Source organism: Diabrotica virgifera, chromosome 2, assembly GCF_917563875.1.
Source record: "Diabrotica virgifera virgifera chromosome 2, PGI_DIABVI_V3a".
Taxonomy (NCBI): Eukaryota; Metazoa; Arthropoda; class Insecta; order Coleoptera; family Chrysomelidae; genus Diabrotica; species Diabrotica virgifera.
In genome coordinates this window covers 44,685,450-44,708,838 of record NC_065444.1, presented here as the reverse complement: position 1 = coordinate 44,708,838, position 23,389 = coordinate 44,685,450, and the positions used below count along the sequence as shown (strand labels likewise).

Genomic DNA, 23,389 nt, shown 5'->3' with positions numbered 1-23,389 from the left:
GAACATAAAACAATTTAAAAATAAATTAAAGAAATATATTATAGACACGCCTCTTTCAGTAATACATGAATTAATTGAAGTTAGAAAATAAAACAAGTGTTTGAATATTGGACTCATAGTTGTTGTACTTAATTGTGTTTTTTTTCTCATTTGTTGCTGTTATTTTTTGATAAATACATCGTAGGGATGCTGTATTTTTAAATTTTTTCCAGATTTTGAAATATAATTATTTTCTTTAATTATTTAATTATTCAAAAAACAATGTAATGCTCTTTGCTTTTTCTTTGTTCTCTTATTATTAAGTAATAGATATTATATTATTGTATTGCCTGTGAAAAGATAGTGTGTACCTACTCAGGATATTTTTGTTACATAATGAACCAAATTGACCAATGCACAAGCATTCTGCTTCAAGTGGTATTTTTGTGTTTATTTATAGGGAATTATAGTGATTTTAATGTATTACCATTGTATGTATTGTATCTTTTCTCTGAATAAACATTATTTATATATTATTTTATTATAACAGTATTCAATGCTCCTTGCCATCACTGTAACCGTATCTTTTCTCTGAATAAACATTATTTATATATTATTTTATTATAACAGTATTCAATGCTCCTTGCCATCACTGTAACCGTTACGTCCAATATAGTTATCGTAGTAAGTTTTGCATATTTTCAAAATATGTTCAATAGGATTACATTTAGGGCTTACAATACCGGGATTCCGGGATCCCGAATACCCCGGGATCCCGAATACCGGAATTTTGGACGATTTTTGTCCAGTATTAGAAACCGATATTTATGTAAAAATACCGGTAATTTGGTATTACATTAGTTGATAAAAATTGAATTTATGCACAATTTAAATCTAATTTAAAATAATATTAATTCATTACAAGAATTTTTTTTTTGAAGATAAACAAACAATTTCGTTGTAAGTATTAAAATCTGCAATGCCACATTTCGCAAGAAAAAATAACCCGATGGAATTTTGGAAAAATACAAATCCACTTTTCCACATCAGTACCTTCCGAAAGAGTATTTTCAAAGTCTGGGCAGTTAACAAACCTAAAAAGAAATCGTTTATCGCCCAAAACTTTGGATCAAGTTTTATTTTTAAATAGCTTGTTTCAGGATTTCATATATTATTTGTTAATATAGCATGTCAATATAACAACTGAGGTATACCCTATTCCACGAACATACGACTGTTGTGGATTATCTCGACAACGAATATTTTACTGTGCAAATTATGAAGAACGAAAGTAAATTGCAGAATACATTGTTGTTTATTGGAACAATTATTAGAGCCATTTACTTTCGCACTTCTTATGTTGCACACTAAAATATTCGTTGTCGCGATAATCCAAGAGAGTCGTATATTCGTGGAATAGCATAAGTAAAAATATAACTAGTAAATTTTTTATTAATTATACCGGTATCCCGATATTTCAAATTTCAAATATCAAATACCGGTATTCAGATTTTAGTTCGGTATTGTAAGCCCTAATTACATTCACAATGGTAGGGAGGCAGTCCTAACAGATTATGTCGAAAACTATGTATAATTCCGTTTAAAATAAGTATTTTTGTTTTTTCATTTCTTTTGGATAACTGTAGTAATTCCGTCTTTGTATTTACATTCCTTAACCATTATTGTATTTTATTTAATGTTCATGAATTTGTTGATTACTTTGACAAATTTTATCGAAAACAAAATGTCCGCCCCATCAGTAAAACCATTTTTTCCACCCCCGTGCAATACGATATTCCTCTTTTCCTCAGTATCGGTGTGTTTTATGGATTTTATATTCTTGTCCTCCCAAATCTATTTTATTTCACAACACTGTCAATACATACACATGTTTTTTCTTTTTACGCATTTAGGAACTTTTTAGAAGCAAGCAGTTGCGTGTTTGACACTTTTGTTTCATTGTTTAACTACCTAACTAGCTCAATTGAGCACCATTTCGCTATGGAAACTTCTTGGTTTCTGTAAACTTTCACTTTAATAAGAATTAAACTGCTAGCTCTAATTTTTTTATATTTTGGTTGCTCAGACCCTTCACTCTATACTTAATACTATTTAAACTATTCCATGTAACTTTCGTGACAGCATTGGTAAAACAGTTTGATTCTACTTCATTATTAGATTGGTTTTATACTCCAGTAATTGAGCAAAATAATTCCAGTCCGTATATTTAGTAATTTTTACGGTGTAGTATAGCAATATATACAGTGAGGACGTTTGAGTTGGAATAAATTCATTATCTCGAGAACCGGCGAATTTGTAGAGAAATCCTGAGACAGGCTGATGTTTATTTCTAAATTATGACTTTTTGGCATATATATCATACTAGTGACGTCATCGATCTGGGCGTTATGAAGTAATCGATGATTTTTTTAATGCGAATAGGGGTCGTCTGATAGCTCATTTGAAATGTTATTTAATTCTCTATTCAGTAACATAAACGTTAACATAATTATTTGTACAGGGTGTCTGAAATTTTTTTTAATTAAATTAATTGAGACAAAAAGAAGAAAGTATTTAATTCATTTATTTCAAAATACATTCGAGTGCTGTTAAAAAACAGAGAGAAATGTTTATTTGAGAAATAAACATTGTTTTTCGCTTAAATTCAATGTTAAAACTGCCACCTACCTGTATCTTAGCAGTTTTAACATTGAATTTAAGCGAAAAGTTGTGAAGTAAACATTATTACCAGTTTTTCTGACAGCAGAAAAATGTATTTTGATTTAAATAAATTACTTACATTCTTCTTTTTGTTTAAATTTAATTTAATAATAAATTTTTTTTTCTAAACCCTGTATAAATAATTAGGTTAATGTTTATATTACTGAATAGAGAATTAAATATCCTTCCAAATGAGCTATCACAACCCATAATCCCATTTAAAAAAAATCATCGATTACGTCATCACGCCCAGATGGATGACGTCACTAGTATGATATATATGCCAAAAAGTCATAATTTGATTTCAAATTCACAATCCAAATATTATTTTTCAAACGATCGATAGTCCTGTTTCTTCTTCTTCTTCTTCTTTTTCTTCCTCCTTCTTGTATGTATGCTTTAAAGCCTGTTTCTTCTTCAATATTAGCCTCCTAGATTGTTTAAATTATGGCACCACCTTTTTCTTGGTCTGCCAATATTTTTCGTCCATTCGGTGACTTATCTCGTGCTACTCGTACTATCCTATCCTCTGCCGTTCTACTCCTGTTTCTGTTTTGCCGCGCATCCATTTATGCCTTCTACATTGCATGATCTTCTTATGGTTTCACTTCTCTCCCTATCCAACAGACTTTTCGCTGATATTCGTCGAAGTATTTTCATCTCTGTTGTTTCTAGTAGTCGTCTCGTTTAGATGTGTCAGTCTTGTCTCCGCCCTGTATGTCAACATAGGTCTAATCGCTGCTTTATAGATTATTGCGTTTGTGTCTTGTATTAGGTGTTTGTTCTTCCTGATTGTGTTATTAAGAGATCCCGCCGCTTTACTTGATTTTACGCATTGTTGTCGTACTTCCCTTCAACATCTCCGTAACTGGTTATATCTATTCCCAGATATCTAAACGTAGTTTTATTTCAATATACATATTTCAAAAGCCTTTCCATCAGGCTGATAAAACTTCACGCGTTTCTCGCCAGGCCGAAACGCGGGGAAAATAAAAAAAATGTTTAGTTGTCAGCAATATTTAGTTGTCAGCAGTTTTCGATTATTAACAATTAACTGAACAGTAATCAATGTAAGTATACATATAATTAAACCGTAAAGATAATTCCATACATCATAAAAAATGTTATTAATTTCATATTTACATTAAAAAAATTAAATAAAAGAATCTCGGTAAATTGGTATTTTATCCGTCAAATAACTGCTTGTTCCAACATATAGTTGTTAGGGCTCGTATAAATAATTTTATGCTTTTACATTTTCAACACTGTCATTACAATAAGGAAACAACAACAAATTCTATATTTATAGCAGCTTTAACACTAAAATCATAACGAGATGCTTAAAACAGTAAAGCAGACTAACAATGTCACGAATAGACAACTGTCAAAGAAATCCCCTAATTGCAAATGAAAGAAAACAAAATGTGGGTCAAGTAATATATGAGGCGTAAAACAATAGAACAAAGACTTTTTGTAAACATGTAATTTAGCTTTTAATTAGGATCATAATTTGTTTTTTCCTAGTCAGGTCAAAGGGAAATGTTGCCTCCTTAGGAAAGAGAAAACATACGTAGGTATAAATTCGGTGAAAGTAAATGTTGTGAAAAATAATTAGGTGCTTGAAATTACTTATTTTTTTTTTGTAGGCTTATTCACTCTTTATGGACTTTTGTATTTGTCTTATAGATCTTAGTTCTTCATTTTAAGGTTTTATTTATTTCTTTTACTTTTTTATTCTTCGATTCTGTAGATAGCTTAACACCTTCCAACAAACGAAAAAAGAAAAAGAAAAACTCAGGACCAAAAGGTTTCTGAGGCAGAAAGTTCACAAAACTCTAAAGCCAAAAACACGGTTCCCAAAACCGACAAGCAGGGACCTTCTAGAGAAAATTCGAATGCCGAAAGAATAGGAAGTTCTAAAGAAATCACTTAAGCAGAAAGGTAAGGAACAACAGCCTTGGAAGACGTTGATCTCATAGCAGACGAAAGTATTAAGGCTGCAAAGCTGTCTGGCCTCTCTAAAGTCAAAATTATTAAGTTGGTGAAACAAGGCCAAGATTAGGTACAAGTCGAAAATTGTTGTGACAAAACAAAAACAAACTCAAAAGGGCCAAAAAAATACCAAAAACGGAAAGTGCCACTTTCAGCGACGATGCCGCTTCTGTTAAGGTTACGGCAGTACCTACAAAACCGATTCCCAGAGGCTAAGATGGGTATGGTAAAGCTTAAGGCAGTCGAAAAAGTCATCTTGGTGGCTTATGAAGAAATGCTGGTATATTTCTACCAACTGACTACAAGTCCACAAATATTCGGTTAGTTTTCAATGTATTTTAATATTCTCCTCAAATATAATATAATAGTATGTGTAACAGAACTAATTTATCTATCTATCTCTCTAATCAAGGGATTATTGGTGGGATCAAGATATCTTGCAGGAAATAACACAGAAAAGAGAATTGTATCAAAAAGATCTGAACACAAAAAACGTGGAAGACAGAATCCATTATAAAAGAATGCAAGCGAGGGTCAGAAGAAAAATATGTCAAAAGGAAAACGAATCCTGGACAAAATAGTGTACCATGCTAAATACATACATATGTGGAAGCCAAAGTTTAGTAAGTTGGAAACTATTAAAAAATTTAAGAAACGACAGAAAGAAAGACATTATCCAGTCCATATCACCACAAAAGTGGGAGGGTACTTTGAAGATTTACTAACAGAGACAAGAGAGCCCTTCAAACAGATACAATCCAACGGTATAGAAGGCGTCAGGTTAATAGGATCACCAATCAGAGTAATGAGAGAAAAGTCGAAACCATATGCAAACAGTTGAAGAATGGCAAATCGCCTAGCCCAGGAAATATAGCTCCGGAACTCATCAAATATGGACGTAAAGTTCTAATTAAGCGGCTAAGACCGCTTTTCCAGGAATGCTTAAATAACCATGAAATACCTGAAAAATGGAAAGAGTCACATCTGAGCACTATCCACAAAAAGGGAGATAAATCAAAACCTGAAAACTATATAGAGGAATTGCAGTCACTAGTATTATCAGCAGAATATATGGGAAACTTATTAAAAATCGAATATAACAAGAATACCAAGATATAGAAGCCGAATAATAGGCTGTTTTTCGCGAAGGTCGATCTACAGTAGATAATGTTTTCTCCATTATTCAGATAATTGAAAAGAAAGTTGCTCGTGGCCAAGAAGTCCATCTGAGGTTTGTAGACCTTAGAAAAGCATATGATAGTGTCCCACTGCTTAAATTATGGGAGGCACTAGGGAAAACAAAAAATGTAAATATAGTATTGATTGAAGCCGTAAAAACGTTGTACTACCAACAAACAAGAATTAAAACGGGAAATCTCATAACACCTGGATTCACAGAAACTAAAGGACTAAGGCAAGGAAGCTGTATCTCACCAACACTATTCAAAATATACCTCGAAACAGCACTCAACAAATGGAAGAAAAAGTGTACGAGTACGGGCATACCACTAACGGACTCAACTTTGTACACGCGATGACCAGGTGATCATCGCACAGGACTCTGAAGATCTTAGTTGCATGATGCGAAAACTATTAGAAGAGTTTACAAAGTGGGGTTTAGAAGTGAATATGAAAAAAACTGAATACATGAGTATCGGAGGACACCAACATAACCTCCGAGTAGAGGAAAATCAAGAAATATAATTATGTGAAGACTACAAATACCTAGGAGTAAAGATCACTCAAGATGGAAAATTAGATGCAGTTAATAAGGAATGAAATATACAGGGAAGGAAAGGCAAATCCTTACTGAACAGCGTACTGTGGGATAAAAACATCTCTAAGGAAAATAAAAAAGAATATATAACCCTATAATAAAAAGCATCACAACATATGGATGCGAAATTTGGCCCCTAAAAGACAGAACAGAGAAACTGCTTAGAGCAACAGAAATGGACTTCTGGCGCTGTTCGGCGGGAATATCTAAACGCGACAGAATAACAAACTTGAGTCTGAGAAATCATGGGAGTTACACATACTATTGTTGACGACTTTAGGACGAAACAACTCAGCTAGTACGGACACGTAAGGAGAATGCCGGAGAATAGAATACCAAGACCGATCCTCGAATGGCAACCAAGAGGAAGGAGCAGACCAGGAAGGCCTAGAAGAAGTTCAAGAGAAGTAGTTGATAGAGAAATCAATGACAGAAGACTCGAGGACGATCTATGGAATGACAGAATGAGATGGAGGTTGGAAATCGGAAGACGTCGAAGAACGTTGTGAACCTATATTATATTATACATATAAGTGTATCTATCTAATCAGCCATAAACATCCATCCTTGGATATAGGCCTCCTCATCCTTCTTCCATGCCTCCCTATCTTGGGCAATTTGCCTCCATTTTGCAACTAATTTATATTAATAGAAAATAATCTTTATTTTTTGTAGTTTTTTGATGAATGTATATATGAGCGACAAATAGCCTTTATTTTCCATAATAATAAAAAATATTTTATTATATAACATATTCAAAATATTGTCTAATAATAGCTTTGAATCGAGTTGATGAAGTCAGTTTTTTATTAAAATAAAAATAGAACCAACCATTTTATGCCTGGCTTTTTATTCAATTGGACGTGAAGGATTAAAGGGATTAGTTACTCAACCTTCGAACATATTTAAAGGGCAATATGAAAAAAAAATCTAAGCGTTATATAAAGCTATCTTTGATCCTTTGCGTAATCAGAAGCGCCATTATAACATGTCTTGGAAGCTTTAGAAAGGTATCATTTCATAATTGGATTAAATAAATAGCGTATATATTTGCGTAAATAACATCCTTTTGTAGTGCTAATAATACCGCTACAATATATTTCTAAATCCGTCTGTAGCAAGTCGGTTTTTAAGTAAATTCTCGCATTAAAGCGCTATAAAATATTTTATGTCATACTAGTTTATTATTTTTTTTTATTGTTTAGTTACTAACTATATTTATTAAACTTTATGCCCGTGCGTGCATAGTGTGTAGTTTATGGCCCGTACAGGTAAAAAGGTAAAAAAATTTTGATAGCTTCTTAATAGCATTCATTATTAAAATTACAAAATATGGAATGAAATTATTATAACTACGTAACATTATTTAGGGGAATTTGCATTGGCAATTCTGGAAAGATGCGGTGATAGATCCAGGCCCGGCCCTAGGGATTTTGCCGCCCTGGGCAAGATCGGCGAACGCCGCCCCCCCCCCCCCCCACCTTGTTAGACACATGACTCACCACCATCCTTCAGCGGTCACCAAGATTGTATTTTTATTGATGTATGCTTGGTGCTAAATTATTTAATATGCCATTTTCTACATTATTTGAATGATACACGCTTAAAAAGACATATATTTGCAATATTTTCATGAGATTTTACTACATTACCGTATATTAACATGTTTTAATATCCAAAAACTCATTATCTTTATCCATAATTACACACCTTTTTTTAATTAAGTAACACTCTTCTTATCTTGGCACGGGAAAAGTCTTTTAATAATTCCCCATGATCCAGGGACTTAGCTATTTCGTGTTTAATAGAGATTGTCGCTAGAGCCTTAGAGCACTCAAACGTTCCTGGGACATAGTTGATCAAAAGTAATTTTTTATTAGTTTTAGCTTTGAAAATCTTTTCTCTCCAGAGGCCACTGTCACTTGTAGGGTTAATAAAATCCTCAAAGCAACACTAACGGTTGGTACGAAATCAATATTATACCCTCTAATCATTTTCAGGGTCTCTAGAGATGTACTCTTGGGCTTCATAATCGTGGAAAGTACTTTCAGTTCATCTTTTAGATCAGCATAATTTAGAACTTTTGACTCATCAAAAGTTAAAGCATCACATAGCATAAAACATTTATCTGATAAATCATGCTTAACTTTTGCCTCTGTCAAATAGCCCTGGATTTTTAAATCACTTCTGAGAGACTTAACATGGATTTCCGTTTTTTCTAATAAACTGACAGCTTGATATATTCCCATATCAATACTCTGCAGTGATTTGCTCACTACGGTGATGTGAAGTAAAATGTCATGCCATATTATAGCCATCGAAAAAGCTCTAGAATGGATCAAAGAGAATAATACTGAAAAAGCTGTGATAATAACAGACCCCAGATCTGCAATATATGCAATTGAAAATACTGATTTTAGTTCATACAAATCAAAAATTTTATGTAATATAAAAAATAATTTGTCTAAAGTGGAAGTAGTATTTATATGGGCAAAAGGGCATGCCGGTATACTGGGTAATGAGAAAGTGGATGAGTTGGCCAAAGATGCAATAAAAAAAGGTGAGATACTAACTCACATCTTATCGAGAGATGCAATAAATGACGTCAAAGTTAGAATAAATAAAATATGGAAAAAAGAATGGAAAAATATTACAAGCATGTCAAAAAATTTATATTTTTCTTTACATCAAGAACTTCCTCCGCCACCTGAATACATATTTAAATATAACCTGCCAAAGCAAGATATTTCTACTACCGTCAGATTAAAAACTCGACACGGGAAATATGAGGCACATCTGCACAAATTAGGAATAATTAATTCATCAGTCTGTTTTTGTGATAATGTTTCGATTAGAGATTTAAACCATATTTTTTTGGAATGCAAAATTAACGAGAGATATATAAATCAATTATATTACAATTTACGACAAACACAAGTTCATTCTCCAATTAGTATAGAATATCTACTAAGTTGTCATAAAATGGAAATATTTAAATTACTCATAAACTACTTGAAAGAAACAAATATCATCATTTAAGTGAAATACGTATAAATATAACAAAACTAATAAATTGAGGTAAAAATCTGTGGCTAACGGACTCGCATCCAAGCCATTTTTTCACACACACACACACACACGCACACACACACACACACACACACACACACACACACACACACAAAACACACACACACACACACACACACACACACACACACACACACACACACACACACACACACACACACACACACACACACACACACACACACACACACACACACACACACACACACACACACACACACACACACACCACACACACACACACACACACACACACACACACACACACACACACACACACACACACACACACACACACACACACACACACACACACACACACACACACACACACACACACACACACACACACACACACACACACACACACACACACACACACACACACACACACACACACACACACACACACACACACACACACACACACACACACACACACACACACACACACACACACACACACACACACACACACACACACACACACACACACACACACACACACACACACACACACACACACACACACACACACACACACACACACACACACACACACACACACACACACACACACACACACACACACACACACACACACACACACACACACACACACACACACACACACACACACACACACACACACACACACACACACACACACACACACACACACACACACACACACACACACACACACACACACACACACACACACACACACACACACACACACACACACACACACACACACACACACACACACACACACACACACACACACACACACACACACACACACACACACACACACACACACACACACACACACACACACACACACACACACACACACACACACACACACACACACACACACACACACACACACACACACACACACACACACACACACACACACACACACACACACACACACACACACACACACACACACACACACACACACACACACACACACACACACACACACACACACACACACACACACACACACACACACACACACACACACACACACACACACACACACACACACACACACACACACACACACACACACACACACACACACACACACACACACACACACACACACACACACACACACACACACACACACACACACACACACACACACACACACACACACACACACACACACACACACACACACACACACACACACACACACACACACACACACACACACACACACACACACACACACACACACACACACACACACACACACACACACACACACACACACACACACACACACACACACACACACACACACACACACACACACACACACACACACACACACACACACACACACACACACACACACACACACACACACACACACACACACACACACACACACACACACACACACACACACACACACACACACACACACACACACACACACACACACACACACACACACACACACACACACACACACACACACACACACACACACACACACACACACACACACACACACACACACACACACACACACACACACACACACACACACACACACACACACACACACACACACACATGCCATATTACCAAAAAGCAAAGGAAAGTAAAATCACGGATTTGATTTGCCAAACAGCTTGCCTCATGAGCAACCATTTTATCGTTGTTTTTATTGACAGTGATTTCTACGAGAGCATCGTAGATTTCTTCAGTTTGGTATCTGATCGGAGTAATTGCATAAATTCTCATCTAGTTCTCATCAAGTTGCGGACAAAGGTTTCAATGCTATGCTAGAAATATAATTTCAGTATAGCCCAACGATGAATAGATGCTGAGTATAAGTTGTAAATTTTTGTCACTAAGGAAAAGAAAGAAACTGCAAACTGTGCGGCTTTTTGTGAATGGTTAGAACATGGGACAAAAAGTTCTTCACTTTCATATTTGCCCCATTGTCATATCCTTTTCCTTTAATATCTTACAAAGCTATTTTCAGTTCATTCAGTTCTTGCAAAATAACTTCTGTAAGTCCCAAGCCAGTGGTTTCCAGTACAGCCACAAATCCAAGAAAATGTTCTGCAATTTCAACTCTTTGTGAACAGAAACCTAAATCGACAAAACGTACAACAATAGTCATCTGTTCCACCCCAGAAATACCAGGTGTACAATATAAAATTATGCTATAATACTTTGCTGATTTCAAAAAGTTTAAAATTTTATTTTTGATTTGATCATGCAGGAGCTGAATAGTTTCGTTTTGAATACGTTTTCCCAAGTAGTGATGCTGCTTGTTACTAACATTCGTTGTTGTATTAATGTACTCTTGTAAAATAGAATCAAATTTTCCAAAGAGCTCAATAAGCTTTAAAATATTACCATTGTTTTGATGAAAATGTATCAGAATTGCCCCTCAATGGAAGACACTATAGTACTAAGTACTCTATTATTGATGTGTAAGTCATTCTATTACATTTTTCCAAAGACGACATTCTGAATTTAGAACTTTTTGTGTTTCTTCGTCTATGGTTTTGCCCGATTCTAATCTAATTGCTAGTTCTACCACTGTCGCTGTGACTGTGGATGAGCTGGAGAATTAGCGTGGCTGGACAAAGCTTCAGCCATATGTTTCCAATTGTTATATCTATTTTCAGTAAATTTAATTTTAAGTGAATTTAATTTAGTTCTGATCTCACTATTATTATGCGATGAAGAAGAAGGCGGTGTTGTCGGTTGTTTCCCGTCGAATGAAACTTGAAATTGTTATTGTTTCACTTATTTAATTCTCGTTTTTTACAGTTGCATTTTGCCGCTCTTGTTCATAATATTAATTTTTTATCACATTAAAACACAATTTATTATTTCGTCAATTTCAAAAATTGGCTGTCCTCTAAAATTTCCCGCCCTAAATTTTCCGCCCTGGGCGGCTGCCCATTTCGCCCACCCCTGGGGCCGGGCCTGGATAGATCCATAAACAAAATAATCTGTTGAATCATGAAAATATTTTAAAATCTGTAAGGTAGATGGAATAAGATATTGTTCCGATATTCTCAATATATCGTCAGCTTTTTTGGCTGTTGTGATGATACTATCGAGGTTCATGTACAAAACTCAAATTCAGCTAAGATTAAGATGGGATTAGAAATGATTCAGCGTTCTAGTGAATTATAAGAACTTTAGATGACCAAAAACCCACTGTTTTTTTCACAGTATGAAGGTATTAAATTAAAATGGTTAGGATCGTTCCGAGGTTCCTAACCATTTTAATTTCACTTGCCGTCAAACTTCCAACATGTGAACAAGTCACACCCAAATTTCAGATGTTACCTAGGGCAAATTAAATTATATTTTAAACATCAAGGCTTAAGGTAGCTTTTTATACTTATGTTTCCTTAACGGACTACTTGAAATGGGCTTTGACCCACATATTTTTGTAAAATAGCATTTTGGTGGCTAACATGTACATTGCACGTAAGCACTGATGATGACTGGTAAACTAGTCGAAAACTAGTTATGTGAATTGATGTGGCCCTTTTGAGGGTTTTTTTAAATATACCTTTTATACAGCATTTATTGTTTTTGGCATTATACAGCATTTTTTGTTTATATATGATATATATCATATATTTTAATTGTGCGAAGTACACACATCAGTCGGACATTCTTACAAAAAATTTAAGAAGTTTAAACGTTTACGGTCCCTAATATGGTATGTATTTTTTGACACTGAGTGATAAACATATTTTTGATTTTATTTTGTTTTTCCTATATGACTGTAAAATTAAGTTATAGAATGACTAGATTAGGCTTGTAACCTTAAATGTCTTTCCTTTTGCTTGCCTACATGCCTGCCTTACCGTGTGGGGTGGGTATGTAGGTAATCAATAATAAAAAAATGCTAAGAAAAACCCATGGATGAGAAAAGTGTGACCCTTGTCCTTATCCGAAAATGTTTATTAAGATTAATTTAACAAAAATTCACTTTGAAAAAAAAATGTTTATAATATCTATTCTTACCAAAAAGGACGGTCAGACTTGATAACCTTAACTTAGATTACTAATTAGATAGTTTAGATAAGATATATTATGTTTATGTATGTACTACTTACTTTGTTTCTGGCCGCATGGTCTAATCCTAAAGCCTATAAAAAAAAGGTATTAAATAACAGAGAAGCTTGGAAGCTTATAAAAGATCTACTCCGTGTCTTGAAGGCTACCGCGTCTAATTTAAGGATAAGCATCTGAAACAAAACAGGATTTTAAGGTTGTGAAATGTATAGAATATAGAAGAATTTGAAGCGCATAAATTATCCATTTTGTTTTTTGAGTTAACCATGTTACGCTACAGATTGTGCATTGTGCATATAGAGCAAAAGCAGAATTTAAGAATTTAGCTTTGCTGAAAGACTAACCACCGAATTAAACCACTTTGATGAAGCTCAAACTTAGGTATGGGACATAGAGAAACGAAGCGAATATGATATATAAATGATATATGAATGACATTATATTATGAAATATGAATAAAAGATAATGAATATATATGTAAATATGAATTAGTTGCATTGTAGAAGATAGTACTAAAGTCTAATAAAAATAATGAAGAAACATGTAATTCTGTAGTACCAGACAAGAAAGAAAAAAGAGAGTTTTTAATGGAAGAGTATGGGTTAAATTTTCGCTGAAAACAAAGTACAATAAATAAATAAAGGAAACAAAAGAATAGACAGTATCCTACAATAAGTGTTAATATTAGAGTGGCTAAGTAAATAGACACAGAGAAGCGAAATAGTGAAATTGAAAACAGATACTAAAATATATAAAACGTGATAGCATTTAAGCAGAATAATTAATAAATAAACATAAACGTATATTAGTTGTAGGAAAATAGCGATTTGGGATAGGAAAAATGTAAACACAAGGGTATAATAGGATGTTTTATTTTATAAAGGGGAAGAAAAGAGGTAATCTCCAGATAAAATTTTTCTTTAAAAAAAGGGAGATGTGGTAAAGTCCTAACAACCCTTATACAACTAATATAAAATATAGTTTATGCCTAATTCTGAATAAAATGTTCATAACCTTATTAAAAAGTACCTAACCGTGACTGTGCGTTAGGGTGGAGCGCAAATTTATTTTTTCGAATTTCGGGGTGTGGGATTGATGCGCCTTTCATTTTCGAATGAAAAACTTAGATGACATTTTTTCGTATTTTCAGTCTGAAAAGTGCCCCATGGTGATTGAAATTTTGGAATTTTGTAAAAAAAAAATTCTAAAAAAAAATCGATAGAGTCAACTAGAGTCAACGATAATGTTTTATTAATTTATTTAAGCTATAAGGACTATGAAGAAAAAAGAAAAAGAAAACAGTCAATATAAAGTAAAAAAAATATGCTTACAAATTAAAGAATAACATAAAAACTCATTGTGAAGGACAGTCTTTCTTAGTATCAAATTTAGGCATCAAAAGACATGATTTGAGCTTATTCTTAATGAATCCGTCTCTCCTCCGTGACCCACAGAGGGCAGCACTTGCTTCTTTAACTAATTTGACACACCTTTCAGAGGATTGTGTGTGACACGAAATTTTTCCGTGATGGCCTGAGATATCCTTTCGGTACTTAAATTCTTCGTAAGTGGAGGTTCTGTGTTGGTTTTCCAATCTATCATATCGATGTAATCATCAGCATCCATATTTAAAGTAGGTACTTAAGAAATATGTAAGGTTCCTATGTATGATGTCTCTCTGATCTTCAATATTCTGCGGAGTGCAACTTCTCTGACGTACTGTCTGTTGTCGGCTAACATTCCTAGTAGTAGATTCTCTGAATGTCCAAAGAATGCATTTCTCTGTATGACTGGGATAATAACATTTTTCAAGTGGTTTGGCAAATAGCGCGACAGTTTTATCGTATCATATAAATGTTTGGCACCAAAAATACAATTTGGCCTAGTCTTGATCCTGAACCACATAGGAGCATAGACCGTTAAAATAAATGTGCTTAGTATAATTAGGTTTTCTGACGGAGTTTGGCATGAGACATATAATCTCAATATCCGATTAACCACTGTCAACCATCTAGGGTGAACTAGTTTACCAGGATTTTTTTTCACAAAATTTTCATCACAATGTCCACTATTGATATACTGACATATTTGTAGTAGATATAGTTAATCGATGCTTAATTCCTGTGTTGATTTGGTAATATCGGGCAACGTACATTTAATTGCATCAAACGGAACAATGAGTAATACTTCACTTAGTAACTGCCTTGCCAATGGGACCTGTGAGACCTTTTGGTCCACTTCTAGTGCCATCTATATGTTGAAAAAGTTGACGAAATGTCAGTTCATTGGCGTGTAGTTGGCATATGAACCATTGGAGTGGAGGTGGAAACTTGATTTCCAATAAACGAATAACGCCACTTTTGTTTCCTTGGTTAACGACAGTCCCATCGCAACCAACAGCCATATTTGATTTACATCGATAGAGTTCGAGGAAAGAAATGTCAGAATAGAGTTACAAAGTAGTCGTAGCTTTAGAACGAGCTCCTAGAACTCTATTTCTGTCTATAACCCGTAATGAATCGTTTTCAGTAATGAGACCAATGTCGTGGAAAGCTGCAGAAATGACTGCTACTCCAGCATGATCTGAAACCCCATAACTATCTAATGTTCTGGCAACAACCGCAAATGTGACATCAGTCATTGTGAGTGAAGAAGTGGAAATAATCCATTGCGATTGGAAGTCCTCAATTTCACCGCTTTTGTTTAATGTATCTGGCTGTTGAACATTCGGTCGTATCTTTGAAGTTGTAGGTAATCTAGAAGTACTAGGCATCGATTCCATCCCTATTTGTAAGACTATTTGTTCTTCACGTTGCTCTTGTTGGTGTATTCTATGTAAATCCATCTCAATTTTTTTGGTCGCTTTACGATCTAAACTATTTCATTATTTTATGATCAGTTCGTTGGTCGACTAAGAAATTTCGTTCTGGTATTGGAATCTTTCGGTTTCTAGGACAGTTGCAATCTCTGAACTCTAAACATTTGCAAGTTGCAATATCAAACCATTTCTTGCTATCCTCACCAAACTTTAATAGCTTCTCTTTGTAACCATCTTCGTCCTTCCTGCCTTCATAAGGTTTCAATAATTTTATATACTTATCGTGGAAAACTATAATAAATCTAGCAAATATTGTTTTGTGTTCTACTTACTTATAATTGAAATTGAGTGGGAGAGTGAAGGTCAACTCCTGTGACAGGTTATAACTCTTTGGTTGCAGCCATAGTTGAAGCGTTAGGTCGGGGGGTCGGCGCGAAATTCAAAATAGATCAATTTAATTAGCGCCGGGGCAGTTATTCTGATAAAAATAGAAATAAGTGTTATTGTAGTTTTCGATTCATATCCTAGAAGCGAATTGATACCCGCGTAGGTAAAAATGCAAAAACAATTTTTTTCAAATTTCAAAATTTGAATCACGTTGGGGCAGATGTTAGAGTCATAATATAAAAAAAATGACAATTAACTTTTCCAATCATTTCCCACAGTAGCGTCGATTCCGCACCCCGCGTTTGTAAAAATTGTTATTTCATTTTTCTCCATATAAGAGCGTTCCACCCTACTGTGCGTGCTTTCGCAATCATTTATGTGTATATAATACGAGCACAGAATTAGGTGTAAATTATTGATACAACAGAGGATATCGAAATAGTTTAAGCAGATCAGCATTTTTATTGTTATGCAGCTACTACCCATTATTTTTGTATAATACTAATTTTGTATAATTTTGAATTTCTCGTGTAATAACAGATATATTGGACTTTTTCACAAAATTGGATCATTCTATTTTAATAAATTTAAAGTAAGAATAAAAATACGCAACTGCGAATCAAATTTGAAATTTAGATATCAAATTTAGAGAAAAGTTATATAACTATGATGAAATAAAGTTTTCACGAACCAGATTCCTCAATAATATTTCCATAAATTTAAGTACCGAACTAAAAAAAGTATAAGACCGTCCCGTATTTGAAACTTACGTAAAGTAAATGCCTTAGGAATTAGTTATTCATCTCTTCAATGCTTGTAGCTTACGTGGAATTCCTTTCATTAGAACGAAAACGTATTCAAAAGAAGACTGTATTAATACTTCAAGGCTAAAACTACTGGTAGAACCTATTTCCATGTTGCTTATCTTTTCAGTGTAGAAAAATTTATAGAAAACACCAGACATTTTTCTGAGAATACAATTTCTCTAACGAGATATCTAACAATATTTCGTTCCCTCCGGATGTCTAGATTATGTATTCGCAACGAGCAGAATTCCACTCCATTTCGTTAAACTGAATTGAGTTTGTTAGTGCTAAGCCAAACTACATAGAAAATTTAATATTTTGTTATGTAAGTGGATTAAATGTTGCTTGTAAATGAAAGTTTTCAAATATCGTTGGTTTATTCAAGCGTAGGTGTACTAAGACATGTCGGAATTAAAATCACGAGTAGGGGAGCAAGGGGCTAGTTGAAACAATTTTCATAAAATCAAATATATCTTGACAGCTATTTTCCCAATTATCACTAATTAAACACTCAACGCTAGTTTAACTCTTTCTGAATAAAATTAAACTGAAGAAAATTAAAAAGACTGGTATTTTTTAATCAACTAGCATTTTACCAAAAAAAGTGCATTGTTATAACTTACCCCGCGCTTGGGGCTAGTTGTAACATCTATTGGGGCAAGTTATAACATTACGAAAATTCGAATTTTTTGGAATATTTCGAAGAAAATACCAACGTTGGTCCTGTTAAAAGATGTTGCTCGACTTAATAACGTGGCTTCCGGTGTTCTTAAATATAAATGTAGATTTCTACGCATAAAATTTTGGACCCAATCTGGACTAACGGTATAATTTTGATACCAAGAAGAAAGAAATTGCTTAGCACTGAGTTTCACAGCACATTGGTAAGGCAGTTTTCGCATCTTCATGGGAATTAGTCCAAAATATATTTCGGTGCACTTCAGAATATACGAAGCCATTTTACTTTCTTCTTCGGCTGTAAAAATTATCCCTGGTTTAGTACAGCCCACTTGTAGACTCTTAATGTTTTTCTTTTTTTCTATATCGGTATCAAGATACATGACACAGTCCGTGCTGTTTTACTTGCTTGCTTTATGCTACATTGATTATTTATCTAAAATTTCCGCTGAACCTAACTGATAGACTTCACTTTCTGGCTTTGAGTTGCCCTTGGTTATGGTATATCGGGGCAGGGTCCACTTGTGAGCCCTTCAGATACTTAGACCTCCTAAGTTGCCTTGAGTTGCCCTTTCTGATTTTCTTTTATGTTGTCTCATTCTGGACTATTACTAAACTAAATAATACGTTTTTATATTGTAGATCATAAATTTAGTAAGATTCAGCGCAATTTGTAACATGTTACAACAAGCCCCAACGTTTTGTTACAACATGCCCCGTAGCACACTTTTGTATATTTATTAAAATAACTGTAAACATATCTTGCTAATCGTAAAATCGTTAAGCAACATCAAAATATAACTAAATTTAGAAAAGAAATGAATACCGAAAGTTTCATTTCCGTTTAAAACAATAGCGATAACCAAAATTTTACGAGAGTCAAATTTTAAATTACCTCATCCAAATGAAGCACGTGCACAGAACTACTATTTGCAACTATCGGAGGATGACTGGGTAGACAGTGTCATTTGCAGGGCGATAAGAGAATAAGATTGAGTCAGCTAAATTAGTTAAAAACGGTTAAATAACCTATGAAAAAGCCGTGTTACTACTTACCCCTGTTACAACAAGCCCCTTGTTCCCCTACATCATCCCTATACCTTTCGCTATTCTACTGTGAGTTTTTTAGAACTTTAAATTAGTTTTGTGTTGTGGATTAGCTTGTTATTTAGTTGTTTTTTGTTTGTGTTGCTGTAGCGCATGTTAATTGGTTTTTATTTGTTCTTGTAGTATCGACGTCGCTTCTGAAGTTAGGCGATCCGGGTAACAGAGCCATTCTTTTTGCAAATGACATAAAAACTCTACAACTGTATTCATTGTTTATATTATTTTTTGTCTACAATAAAGGAAAATCCATCAAACATTTAGTATCAAAAAGTGGATAACATGCTCTATTTCTCCAAATTATAACGCCATTAAAGATAACGAATTACTACTCACTGTCAAACAAGATGTATTAAAAAGGAGTTAGGAATCAGTAGCGGCCCGTTAGGTAGTGCCATAGATCCATGGCACTACCTTGCTAACTATGCAGAAACATATTTTTTTATCTTCAAAACCTTTTAATGCCTGTTAATTTTTGTGTGTATTTCTTTTTATCTTCATAAAGTATATCAAATCTGGCAACTGTGTATCGTAGTACAATCGCTGCCACTTTACAGCGGAGATTATTCGACAGGAGAATATTGTGCCAAAATCGGTACTGGCACGCCTGAAAAGAGAAAGATTTTACGAGCATTATATGTAAGTGACAGAGAAAGAGCTATATTGGACTATTAGTATACCTTAAAATGAGAATCTTTGTGCCGGGCACGAGGGTATCTATTTATTTTGAGTTTCTTTACATGCTGGCTTGTCGCTTTTATTAGATATGTCTATTTTCTGTTAAAAAGTTTTTGTATTTATAATTAAACTTTTAGTGCACTATGATCGCGGGTGTAGTATAAATATTATTTCGATTATTTCTTAAGTGTAATTTATTAATTGACAATGAATCAGATTAGTATCTTAAAAAAAACTTTTTTGGTGGTTTTTCGTTAGAAAAAAAACTATAAATTTTATAACGTTTCTTTGTGGAGCTTTTGAGTTAGCTTAAGAGGTCACGACGAAATCAAATTCAGAAAATAGAGGCATATGGACTGGTCAATTTTAGCGCCGAATTAGAAAACGACTTAAAGGTCCAAGGTTCATATTCAAAGTTCCAGATCTTTCAAAGGTCTTCTTTCTCCGGACATTTAGTTGCTTAGTTGCTTCTAATTTATTTATGTCGGAGAAGTTTCCTGCTTATAAGCATCAGTTCCCCGAATCATTTCTTAATGAAACATGGAGACAATTTTAATTTTTAAGCAAAACTCGGTTTAAAACTGAATTAGAAGTACTGTATTAGCGAGACGAATTAAGTACTACCTCTGGGCATAGATTAATAACCTACACAAAACTGGGTAGTTTTTAATCAATGCTCTGGGGCTGTTCCGCTATCGGTTTTATTAAATGAGGAAGGTTTATAAAGCACATTTGAAGAAACTATTAAACTTTTACGTATTTTAGTTACCATTCCTATATCAACATCTGAGGCAGAACGCTGTTTTTCGATGTTAAAACGAATTAAAACATTTCTTAGAAATACAATGAAAGAAGAACGAGTGCTTTAGGTATGCTTTCTGCAGAAAAGCATTTTGTAAATGGTATTGATAATTTTAATAATAAAGTCATTAAAAACTTTGCAACCAAAAAAAAGAAGAATGGACTTCATACATCGTAAACTTAAAGTGATATTACACAACTTTGTGCATGTGTGTGAATAATGAAATAGGTAGTATGATTTTTATAATTCTATAGAGACTAAATCGTAATAACAAAACTTTAAGTACTATCAGCAGTAAATACTGGTGGTAAGTTGAGAGTTTTTTATTATTAATTAATTTACGGAACTGTTTTGATAAATGTTGTTCTGAAGCTATTTTTTTGTGTCACTTTTATAATCAATTACTTTTAATGGGAAACAAAGCCACAATTTTACCAAAAAAATATCGGGATAGTATCACGAGGTTTTTTCCTGATTTTCCCTCGTGATTTACTATGGAGTCTCTAACGCGAGAATTTTACTGCCACCGTTACATTTGGTTGTCTTTTTAAAGACAGATCACATGCTATGATTTTTTGTGGCGGATTAAATAAATTATTAGAAGAATTTTTTACTAAGCAACAACATTTTTGTTTATTAGTATTATTTTGTATTTTGACAACGATACTCATCACAACACAATCGACACAATCATTTTTTTTTGTAAAATTGTGGCTTATTTCCCATTAAAAGTAATTGTTTTGATAAATTTTGGACACTTCCTCAGCACCTCAGATAAATATACATAAGACACACAAGGTAAAAGTATCCGCGCCTATTTTTTTTAAATTTTTGTTGTAAGTATACCTTTTTTGACAATATCGTGAATTCGCCACTAAAAATTTTGGCGGCTGCCCGAATTGTGGCACTACCTTCTTAAAGTGGTACGAGCCGCCACTGGTAGGAATACTATGAAAATCTAATGGCTGAGGCAGAAGTAGAGGGCTTGCTAACATAAGAGATATCTAGTTTTCAGATGGATCCTGACATACTCAGAAACTAGGTTAAAATGGCAACAAGAAAATCAACTATATTGGTCCCTCAGAATAAAAAGTGAGCAAACGGAGCTTTTAACCCTGTAAGCGCGCTTGTTGCTCTCAAGCTCTCAAACTGTTAAATTTCCATATACGTCGAATTTTACCACAGTAGGACGGTGTGGTATGTAAGCGACAACCGTTCGTCTATGATTTCGGCATGTGCGCCACCTGTATTCAAATATTTTAACTTAGTAAACATCATTTCGAGTGTGAGATTTCAACAGCAGTGATGTAGTGCCGACGTTGATGGTTAAATATAAACAAATCGGTAAGTAAAAACATATATTTTGCTGTAATATTTTCAGAATACATTTAGGAAAGGTGTATTTATTATCTAACAAATACAGTTACTTTCTATTTTTAAAAGATTTAGGAACAACTTTACCTAAAAAGTATGTTGCTTAGAATCAACGTTGAGGCTAAGTAGTAATAGTAAAAACATCAATTTTCTTTTCAGAAATATGGATATTCCACCTTTTATGTGTTATGAAAAGAAAACGAGCTGCGTAGTTCCTGTCAGGGTAGATGTATCAGATACAGAAAGTATATCCGATGATGAGGACATCGAAAGTAAGCATTTTGATAAGTGTTTTGTTGCAGATTCGGGAGGTGAATATTATGAAATGCAAATAGGTAGAACTAAATATATGTAGTTGGTAATAGAATAATCTGATATTGAGCAGGAAGAAATAGCTTTGGAAGAGCCACAACCCAAGAAAATTAAAATACCTTATAAATATTATACTAATACCTTAAAATTTCTTTAAATGGACATAGCTGAATCTTTTTACCAAACAGGTAAAATTAAAAAGGAGGGCGGCCTTCACTGAACGAGACGGTGGAAAAAATTGTAACTCCTACGAAAAGTCGACTACATGACAGCACTAGGAAAGACAACGTAGGGCACTAGCTTATCCATTGACCAAAAGGAAGATGCCGCTTTTACAAGAATGTCTAAACGACAATTCTGTGTCAAAAATGTGACATGAGACTATGAATATTATGAAGAATACCCCGGCTGTAAATTGTTGTTTTAATTTTCATAACTTTCCATAAATTTTATCTTTGTTTTTTCTTGTAACTTTGTAAGTATTAAAGTTCAAGTTTGCTTATTTCTGTAGTTTTCCTTACATATTGTAAGCCCTAAAAAATTACTTTTGTTAGTGGTGATCTCTCGTTTGCACAACGCAAAAATTTTAACCTCAAACTCTTAGTGTTGCTTTGGAGCAACGTTCTCATTATACCACTAATGGACAATGTTACTTGAGGGCAACATTTTCAAACTCCACTTTGTATACAAATATTGCATATACCAACCCCACTCATGCGTTCATAGTCGCTTAAAAAAGACCCACACGAATTTTTAGAATTTTATTTCAATGAATTTAA

At 34.1% G+C, this 23,389-nt stretch overlaps 1 protein-coding gene across 7 annotated transcripts in view; it reads left to right on the top strand.

Annotated features, from left to right (window-relative positions):
* Positions 1-23,389, top strand: part of LOC114336036 (uncharacterized) — a 1,032,611-nt gene that overhangs the window by 134,187 nt on the left and 875,035 nt on the right. Inside the window, exon 1 of one of the 7 annotated variants that reach the window (XM_050642552.1) lies at positions 7,565-7,748. The exons of the other annotated variants lie outside the window; for them this stretch is intronic. The gene's annotated coding sequence lies outside the window, so the exon portion shown is untranslated. Of the gene's footprint in view, positions 1-7,564; positions 7,749-23,389 lie in introns of those variants that run through there. 7 annotated transcript variants of the gene reach the window in all.